The sequence below is a fragment of the Chrysemys picta genome, chromosome 20 (genome assembly GCF_011386835.1).
Source record: "Chrysemys picta bellii isolate R12L10 chromosome 20, ASM1138683v2, whole genome shotgun sequence".
NCBI lineage: Eukaryota > Metazoa > Chordata > Testudines > Emydidae > Chrysemys > Chrysemys picta.
Window position 1 is genome coordinate 23,614,074 of NC_088810.1, and position 9,505 is coordinate 23,623,578.

General features: G+C 47.6%; 1 long non-coding RNA gene across 1 annotated transcript; it reads left to right on the forward strand.

The window, feature by feature from the left end:
* Positions 1–6,995: 6,995 nt before the first annotated feature.
* Positions 6,996–9,505, forward strand: LOC112060062 (uncharacterized). Its single transcript, XR_002889361.3, has 2 exons — positions 6,996–7,115; positions 8,987–9,505. It is a non-coding gene; the product is annotated as an uncharacterized LOC112060062 (long non-coding RNA).

The following is a 9,505-nucleotide window of genomic DNA, read 5'->3' on the forward strand; positions in this document are numbered from 1 at the left end:
ATGAGCTGCAAAAAATCCATACTGAGTCTGTTCTGGACAATTCTCTTTCAATACTAAACTCTCAGGGTCCGGGTGGTCCATTGCTCTGATGCAATGCAGAATTTCTTAAATGTGCCGGGGACAAAGTGGGAAGAGACTCCAGATGGGTAGTAGGATAGTAGATGCTGCATGTTTTAGCACTCTAGAAATGCAGATGGATCAATAATGGGACCGCTGCTTTTAGCCGGGGCACTCTTTGCAGGCGTGAGCATGTCTGCAAATTGCTAACACATTTTTGATGCTACTGCAACATAAGAATAATAATAATAAATTAGCTTTTGCAGAGTAATTTTGATCCCTAGATCTCAAAGCACTTTGCAAAGGAAGCTCAAGATCCTAGCTGCATTTGACAGTTGTCCCACTAGCACAATCCCAATGAATAATAATAATAAAAACCACAATAACAATATTAGCTTTTTGCTAACAATAATAGCAAGGATTGCGTATTATCTGCCCGGTGCCCAGTTCTGGACCTAGGAAAGTAAACTGCTTTGTTCGAGAACCAAAAAAATTATACCATTGATTCCATAATGTCGACATATTTTCAAAACAGTTCTTTAAAGCCAAAAGAACAGGAGTACTTGTCGCACCTTAGAGACTAAAACATTTATTAGAGCATAAACTTTCGTGGGCTACAGCCCACTTCATGGGATGCATAGAATGGAACATATAGGGAGGAGACATATATACATACAGAGCACATGAAAAGGTGGGAGTTGTCCTACCAATTGTAAGAGGCTAATTAATTAAGAGAAAAAACTTTTGTAGTGATAATCAAGATGGCCCATTACAGACAGTTTGACAAGAGGTGTGAGAATACTTAACATTGGGAAATAGATTCAATGTTTGTAATGGCTCAGCCATTCCCAGTCTCCATTCAAGTCTAAATTGATAGTGTCTAATTTGCATATTAATTCAAGTTCAGCCGTTTCTTGTTGGAGTCTGTTTTTGAAGCTTTTCTTTTGCAAAATTGCCACCTTTAGGTCTGTTACTGAGTGGCCAGAGAGGCTGAAGTGTTCTCCTACTGGTTTTTGAATGTTATGATTCCTGATGTCAGATTTGTGTCCATTTATTCTTTTGCATAGAGACTGTCCCATTTGGCCAATGACATAAAATATGCTCTTGTGTCTCTGACAATTTTTCTACCAGAACTGATCAGAATTTTTGTTTTTTCCCCAGTGGAAAATTTCAACTTTTCGTCAAAAACCTGCAGACCAAAACATTTCAGCCAAAAACTGAATATTTTTAGTTCTTGATGAAAAGTCGAAATTTTCCTCCACAAATTTCACCAAAAAAGAAAACTGCATTAACCTTAAAAATGCTACTCGACTTCAATCTGTTTGCTTTTAAACCCAGAGAGTCACTTTCCTCTTGCACCCCATGTTCCTTTGCCCTTTATTTAACTTCTGTCATTTTATGTGCAGTGTTGGAATGCAAGGTGGCCTCTTCCGTTGTCATACTTAGAGCAATTGGCAAAACTCAACTCTATTGCAGCCTTTGGTCTCAAAGCCCCCATGGCTTAAGAACAGCTGAAGATGCTGTGAATCCACAATGGGAAAATGAGGTTCACAAGTTTTCAGTGACTTTTTTTTCCATACCTGCCAACCGCTCTACAGGCAGCGCGAACTCTGTTTGCAACAGGACTGTCCATTCAGCCACTTGCAACTGGTCCATCTGAGTGGCAACCCAAACTACAATATGTGCATTCCTATCTGGCCTCTAGAGAGGCCCAGCTGGGGGAAATCCCCATCAGTGCACTCACCCGGCTAGCAGCTGGTGTTCCTCTGATAAGTGCACGGCCCACAGGGTGAGCACCATTAAAGAAAATGCGACTGTCCAATAGCACAGGACAATAAAAGCCAGCATCTCCTGCTTTTGCAAACCCTGAGAGCTTCTGTTCCTTTCAGGGTTCCCTAGCCTGCCGGAAGATGTGTTCGCATCAAGAGAAAAAGGCCTGCCATGAGATCCCAACTCAGGCTGGAGGATGCCACGCCGGTGGTGGGGGATCCTCGGGCAGCGGCAGCGGAGCTTTGCTGGGCCCGCACATTCTGGGCTCGTCCAGCTACGGCGTTGGAGGGGGCTCATCCTACTGCGGCTCCGGGGAGTCCTGCCAGAAGATTATAATTGCCGGGGGTAGCAGTGGAAGCTCAAGCGGTAGCAGCGGGGGATCGTACGGCTGTGGTGTTGGAGGGGGATCAGGCGGTGGGAGTGGGGGATCGTACGGCTGTGGTGTTGGAGGGGGATCAGGCGGTGGGAGTGGGGGATCAGGGCAAAAGATTATCATCGCAGGCGGTGAGAGCGGGGGATCGTACGGCTGTGGTGTTGGAGGGGGATCAGGCGGTGGGAGTGGGGGATCGTACGGCTGTGGTGTTGGAGGGGGATCAGGCGGTGGGAGCGGGGGATCGTACGGCTGTGGCGTTGGAGGGGGATCAGGCGGTGGGAGTGGGGGATCAGGGCAAAAGATTATCATCACAGGCGGTGAGAGCGGGGGATCGTACGGCTGTGGTGTTGGAGGGGGGTCAGGCGGTGGCAGTGGGGGATGGTCAGGCGGCTGCACTGGAGGGGGATCAGGCGGTGGGAGTGGGGGATCGTACGGCTGTGGTGTTGGAGGGGGATCAGGCGGTGGGAGTGGGGGATCAGGGAAAAAGATTATCATCGCAGGCGGTGAGAGCGGGGGATCGTACGGTTGTGGTGTTGGAGGGGGATCAGGCGGTGGGAGTGGGGGATCGTACGGCTGTGGTGTTGGAGGGGGATCAGGCGGTGGGAGTGGGGGATCAGGGAAAAAGATTATCATTGCAGGCGGTGGGAGTGGGGGATCATACGGCTGTGGTGTTGGAGGGGGATCAGGCGGTGAGAGCGGGGGATCGTACGGCTGTGGTGTTGGAGGGGGATCAGGCGGTGGGAGTGGGGGATCAGGGCAAAAGATTATCATCGCAGGCGGTGAGAGCGGGGGATCGTACGGCTGTGGTGTTGGAGGGGGATCAGGCGGTGGCAGCGGGGGATCGTCAGGCGGCTGCACTGGAGGGGGATCCGGCTACAGCTCTGGAGGCTCAGCCGGCTACTGCAGTGGTGGTTCAGACGACTTCGGCAGTGGCGGTTCCCTGCAGTCGATGCAGCAGAAATGCCCCATTGTGATCCCATGCATGGAGCAGCAGCAGACCAAGCAGCCCTGCCAGTGGCCCCCAAACCCGCGGAAGTAACAGCCGTGGAAGCAACAAGGGAAATAATCCCAGAAAATAAACGTGCCCGTTGACTTCTTGTTCTCCTGAAGCTACCTTCATTTCCAATGCTTTGCATGGCGTGTTTCTGTCCTAAGCTGCAGCTTCTCTCTTCTCTTCGCCAGCTGAACCCCGGATCACTGATCTATTGCCGATGCCCCCGAGAAATGTGAATTGTGCTTCAAGGCTGGGATAAAAATTCCATTCCTCGGTTCCCTGCTTTGATCTCCAATTGTGCACGTGAGAAAAAAATAAAACGTATAGTGCATGAAAACCACAGTGTCGGGGTGTTTGCTTTAGTTAGTCTTTGCTCCCCTGCCAGCCGTTCACCTGGCGTCAGACTAGAAACTGACCTCTGATTAACACAGCGGTTGTGTCCACTTAGAAATCCCAGATTGGAGAAGGCGGAAGGTCCGATCCTCAGCTGACATAAATGGGTGTTGTCGTGCTGCCTAACAGCATCTACTGCATCTCCTCCAGCACTACACGGGATAGGACCAGATTCTGAGACCGGACACACATTGAATAGTTCCTTATCCGTACCACCTGGGTATTCTCATTGAAGACAATGGTGCTACTCCTGGAGTAAGGGGCTACTCAACGAGTGTAAGGCAGGATTGGGACCCAGTTCAATTTCCAGCTCTCCTACAAACTTCTCCTACTGCAGTTCACTTTAGCCTTTGAAGCTAAGAGCCCCTGGATTTTAAACAGAACAGGGCAGCAAGACGGATCCCTTGCGCGGTAACCTATTCCTCTCTCTCTGCTCTGAGAATGAGAGAGTTCGCTGGCCTTCAGGGCATGCTGCAGAGGCTGGCACACGGGCTGAGGGGCCTTTCAGGACAGGTCGTGGTGTGGGGAAACTGAGTCCTGGTCTGCGCTAGAAAAGTTCTACTGGTATAACCGTGTCAGTCCTGGGTGTGATTTTGTACTGCCATGGCCCCAATGAGGACCCAGATAGGTGCCCTCTGTTGATATCTCTTGTTCCCCTTCCTGATCGGGAATAATCTGTGCAGCTACAAGCACTTTTCTACCAGCATCACTCCACCCACACTCGGGAGGGCAGCCACTTTACTGGTGACCTTAACACAGCAAAACTCTCTAGCCTAGACAAGCCCTTTGGAGTGCTTGAATTGACATTGACTCCGCTTGTTAATCCTCCGTTTTCTCCTTTAATTAAAGAGTCCTTTTCATATTAAACAGCACATGCTCCCAGAGAGACTTGACCAGCACGTTTTATAAATTCCATGCAATAACTGCTGACCCAGGACAGCCGTGCCCGTTAGATACCGAGGGCTAATTCTCCCGGAGCGCTTGATTAATGCATGGACTACACCCTTGTAAAGAGAGCAAGAACCTCTCTTACCTCCCTATATGGGTTACCTGGACCGTGCTTTCGAGCAACAAGCCTGCAGGCAGAAAGTCAGAGCACTACATGCCTGCTAAAGCCCGTAGGTGCAGAATTCACATTCCCCTTACTCCTTGACCAAAGCAAGGCAAGCTCCCTGGGTTGTAGGTTTGAGTGTGCAGAGTTAAACAGGGCTGCACCTGCCTGGGCAAGTAGACGGGCAATGAGTGGAACCTTGGCGACACACACCCCTCCCTTATTCCCTGGTCAGTGCCGCTGAGCCAGCGGGTGAAGGATATTCATTTCCTGCTGGCAAAGGCTAGTGGTAAATCACAGCCCGCATCCAGGAGCACGAGAGGAGCTGGGAGAGAAATGTAGATTCTTGGGATGCCCCTGGGGTCAGGCCACCCAGAAATACATGGCAAAATGTACCCCTGAAAGTGTTAGAAAACAAGAGAAAGAATCACCAAAGATCTCCAACTGGCTTTCAGTGCTCCGCCCTTTAACCAGGGGAGACATGTTTTGCAGAAGCCAAGAGGGGAGATCTGGCCTAGTTCCTCATTAAAGCGATCAAGGCAACAAGAAATGTGTAGTTATGGTTATTAGACAGTCCAGCTAAAGTGCTAGCATTAACTACGGCCTATTGACAGATCCATGCACACCTCCCTGGAGGTGGAACCCCCCCTGTAGGCATATGCTTTTAAGGGAGTTTTCTCAGAGGTGGGACTGTTCGTTTTAGGAGCTCCTTTCAGGCTTGGGTGGGACACGTCCTGCCTGTTAGATTAAGGGAATGAAACCATGTGGTGTAAATGGTGCCGCCTGCACTGGAGGTGTGACTAGCTCCATAACTACCTTCTAACTTCACAGTTGTGCAAGACTTATTCACCTGGGGAATCCTTACTCATGCAGCTGGTCTGAGTGACTTCACCAGTGAGTAAGGGCTCCCCAACGTGAACAGAGTTTGCACAATCAGACACAAAGAAAAGAGCATGTGTCATTAATCAGCGTAATTAACCATTGGAGCAATTTACCAAGGAGTCTCCATCGCTGACCATTTTTAAATCAAGACTGGGTGTTTTGCTAAAAGATCTGCTCTAGAAATTATTTTGGGGGAACTTCTCTGGCCGGTGCCTGACAGGTCAGAGTAGGTCATCACAATGATCCCTCCTAGCCTCAGAATCTATTAACCTACGCTGGCAAGGGCTGGTTTGCGAATAGAGCTGCTTGGAAACAGATCTGTATCTTTCAGGAGGGAAACATCAGAAAAAATGAACATTTTCCATTTTCTTCACAAATTTTCTTTTTTTTTTTTTGGACAGGAAAACATATTAAAAACAAACCCAATGATTTTTTTTTAAATAATGTTATCATTTGGGGGGCTATTTTCCCCCCTGGCCTCTTCTTTTTTTGCTTTTACTCCCCTTATTAGAAAACAGGAGGAAAAGTAAAGACGAGAAAATGGGGAACCAGATCTATATCTTAATCAACCATTTGAAGAGAGGTTTCCAAGTATTTTCCCAACGTGCACAAAATTCTTTCCTGTTTCTTGCACATCCTGGGCAAAGCTGTCAGAGTTGGCTGCCACACGGGACACATCTCGTTATTCCAAGGCCACAGCTCCACAGGGACGTGGTTATGAACAGATTCCAGCCACATCTGTTTTCAGCAGCCATTTGGGCCTCTGAGGGAGATTGCCTGGATTGGTTTATAGACCATATTACACAGTTGCCTCCTTGGGCATCCACTGCCCCTCTCATCGTGAACTCTTCCACTGAGAACAATTTCAGGCACTCAGCGTGGGGTCGTTCCAGCCACATGGCCAAACTGTTGTGGTTGGGGCCTGCTGATCACTGCAGTCAGGCACCGCACTTTCTGCTAATACCAGATTATATTCAACACCCATTGCACCCACGTCACTTCACAGTTGTGAAACAGGGGTATTGGCAAAGCATCTGGAGCGTTTGAAATGAAGCACCTGTGCCAAGTCCTAGGTGTGGCTTGGCTAGATAGCCTAAGAAATGACAACACCTCAAGTAAAAATGGAGGGATCCATTCACTGTAGAAAATCTTGGCCATTATCTAAAAGATATGTCCTGTCAATTCAAGCCACAGGAAACTGCCACTGAATATTGTGGACAGGAGGGTTTCAGATATTTCAGGTAAGGACCATCTCTACTTTAGGTGCTGCAATACAAAAATTACCCCTGCATGACGGTAAGATATTAAACAACCAAAACCACCCTCACCGTTTGCCTCATCTCCACTTGCAAGGCACATCGGGTGGGGCGAGCAATTAAAACTTTGTGAAACACAAGGAAAAGAAATTATCTAAATCAAAGGTGATGAGTCAAATAAGCTTTTGAAGACGGGGGATAATTAGAGGCTGTAAATATCTTGGTCATTGCCCCCCAGCCAAGAGCAGGGCTTAGGAAAAGTATAAAAGTTCCCATACCCCTAGCAGCCTCATTCACTCAGCTTCACGCCTATCTCTGGTGTTCTTGCTGGCATTCAAGGTAAGTCCTTATTCTAATGAAACTCTTTATTGTTCATTAAAATTAACTTAATAGTTTTTGGACTACGAGCTGCCAAAATGTATTAAGAGTCTAACTCTGGACACTGAAATTAATCAGACTCCAGTTCTGAGTTGGTGGGCGGGCTGTCGGGGCTTGATGCCAAATCTGGCAGTAGAATATGATGCCAAGTAGCAGTTTTGATTGATTGTTGTTATTTATCTGAACGACCACAGTGCCTAGGATCTCTAGTTTTCTGAAGACAAAATAGAAAGATGTGAAGTGAAGTGAAGTATGGGAAGTAGAAAGGAGACAGAACTATGGAAACGGATGAGAGAATAGACTGAAGCTTATTAATACATTTTCCCCAGCTCTTCAAGCGTTTTGGGACAAAGCTACCCGATGAGAGCATCTCCTTGACTCAAAGTTCTTTTTGATCCAAGGGCAATCTTTAGTTTATGCATTTTGTCTGACTTTGAAAGTAGCCGAGGGGTGATCGGTATCCTATTCCCATTTCAATCTGGAATTTTAATGGGATTTAGGAACCTGAATCCCCTATTCAATGCTTAGAAAATCCCAGTTTTCAAGAGTAGAAAGATACTGTCCATAGATTCACAATGACTAGCTCCTCATCTGGTGTAAAATCAGCATAATTCCTATTGAGTTCAAAGGAGTTACTCCAGTTTACATCAGCAGAGGATTTGGCCCAGACCAGAGAGAGCGTGGTGGTCATCTCGGGTAAAATGTTCAATAGCACCTAAATGATTTAGGAACCTATGTCCCAACAGTGATTTAGGAACCTGGGAGCCAAAGTCTCACTGTAAATCAATGAGACTTAGACTGCTCAGGTATTTTGGAAATTTTATCCCTTATCTGACCTCCTGCATATGACAGGCCAAATTGTGCTACTGATAATGTGAAACTCTTTCCCCACCTTGTTTTCAGCTCTTCTCCCTGTCCCACAACAAACATTTTTCCCTCAGTAGCATTTTTCTCCAGATTTTTTGTGTGTGCACATACCTCCTTACTCCCAGGGAGGCAGTGTTGCCTTTGGGATAGTTCACAGAGCTGGAACTCAGGAGATCTGGGTTCTATTCCCACCTTCAGCACTGGCCTGCTGGGTGAATTTAGGCAAGTCAGTTATTCTCTTGTGCCTCGGTTTCCCCATCTGTAAAATGGCAGTAATGATAAGGGTGGTTATGATTATGCTAATGATAGGTGTGGTTATTATTAGTCTCGTTTCTTAACTGACTTCTTATAAAGCAGTGTCTCTGTTCATTTCATACCTCCACATTTAAGAGAATATTTATGTTGAACAATAACTAGAAATGGCTTGATTCCATCTGAAAAAAATCACAAACCCTACAACATTTCCTGAGACCCTTTTCTCCAAACTCTGTTACGTGTGGAATGTAAATCCCCAAGGCCAGAGGATTTCACTCTTGTGTCTTCCGCCCCTTGCCACCTGGTGTCCTGAGAGAAGTCCTAAAAACTTTGGCTCAGGTCCTCCTAGGAGGCAGCCTGGGAATCACTGAAAAAGATTTCTTTTGGAATCTGGAGAGCAGTGGTTGCATTGAGTGAGGACATAAATGCACATCGGTGGAGAACCGGAGACAGCCCTACGGCTGGGTAGCTCGACACAGAGCTACACCCATTTACACCAGCTGGGGGCCTGACTCCTGGACGACCTCACACACAAATGCTCCTGACCCCCTAGTGAGAAGAGGTCATTCGCTGGGAACTGTTGGCTTATGCATTTAACACATAAAAGAATCGTGAGGGCTCCGCAGTGCAGGAGGGAAAGGAAAATCCTAAGAAAGTCGCTCTTGTTTTCACAGTAACTGAAGGAAGATCTTCTTTTTTTCCCCCCCCAGGTTTCCCAGCATTCCATAAAGATGTGTTCCCGTGAGCCCCGAGGCTGTCATGACAGCGGCAGTTCCTCCTGCCACGACAGCGGAAGCTCCACCTGCCACGACACCGGAAGCTCCACCTGCCACAGCAGCGGGGGCGGATCGTGCCATGATGTGAAACCTCTGCCCCAGTGCCCCACCCCTGTGCCTTGCCAAACCACCACCCTCCCTTGTCAGCAGCAGACCAAGCAGCCCTGCCAGTGGCCACCGCAGAAGCACCAGAAGTAAAGGCGGACAAGAAGGAGAAAAAAGAAGTCCATCTCAGAAGCCGTTTGCTTCTCACTCTCATTGAGCTGGAAACGCTTTGCCACCTTACGTCTTTCATAAATTGCACATCCTCTCTCCTCTGGTGTGTACTGTAGCCACCCAGGGTGTTACTAACAACCTCAACAAATGTGATTGGTTCCTGCATGCTCAGATCATTTAATCCTGCCTCCGTCTCTGGTCAGAAATGCCAGACATTAAATTTTAATATCCGTGAGA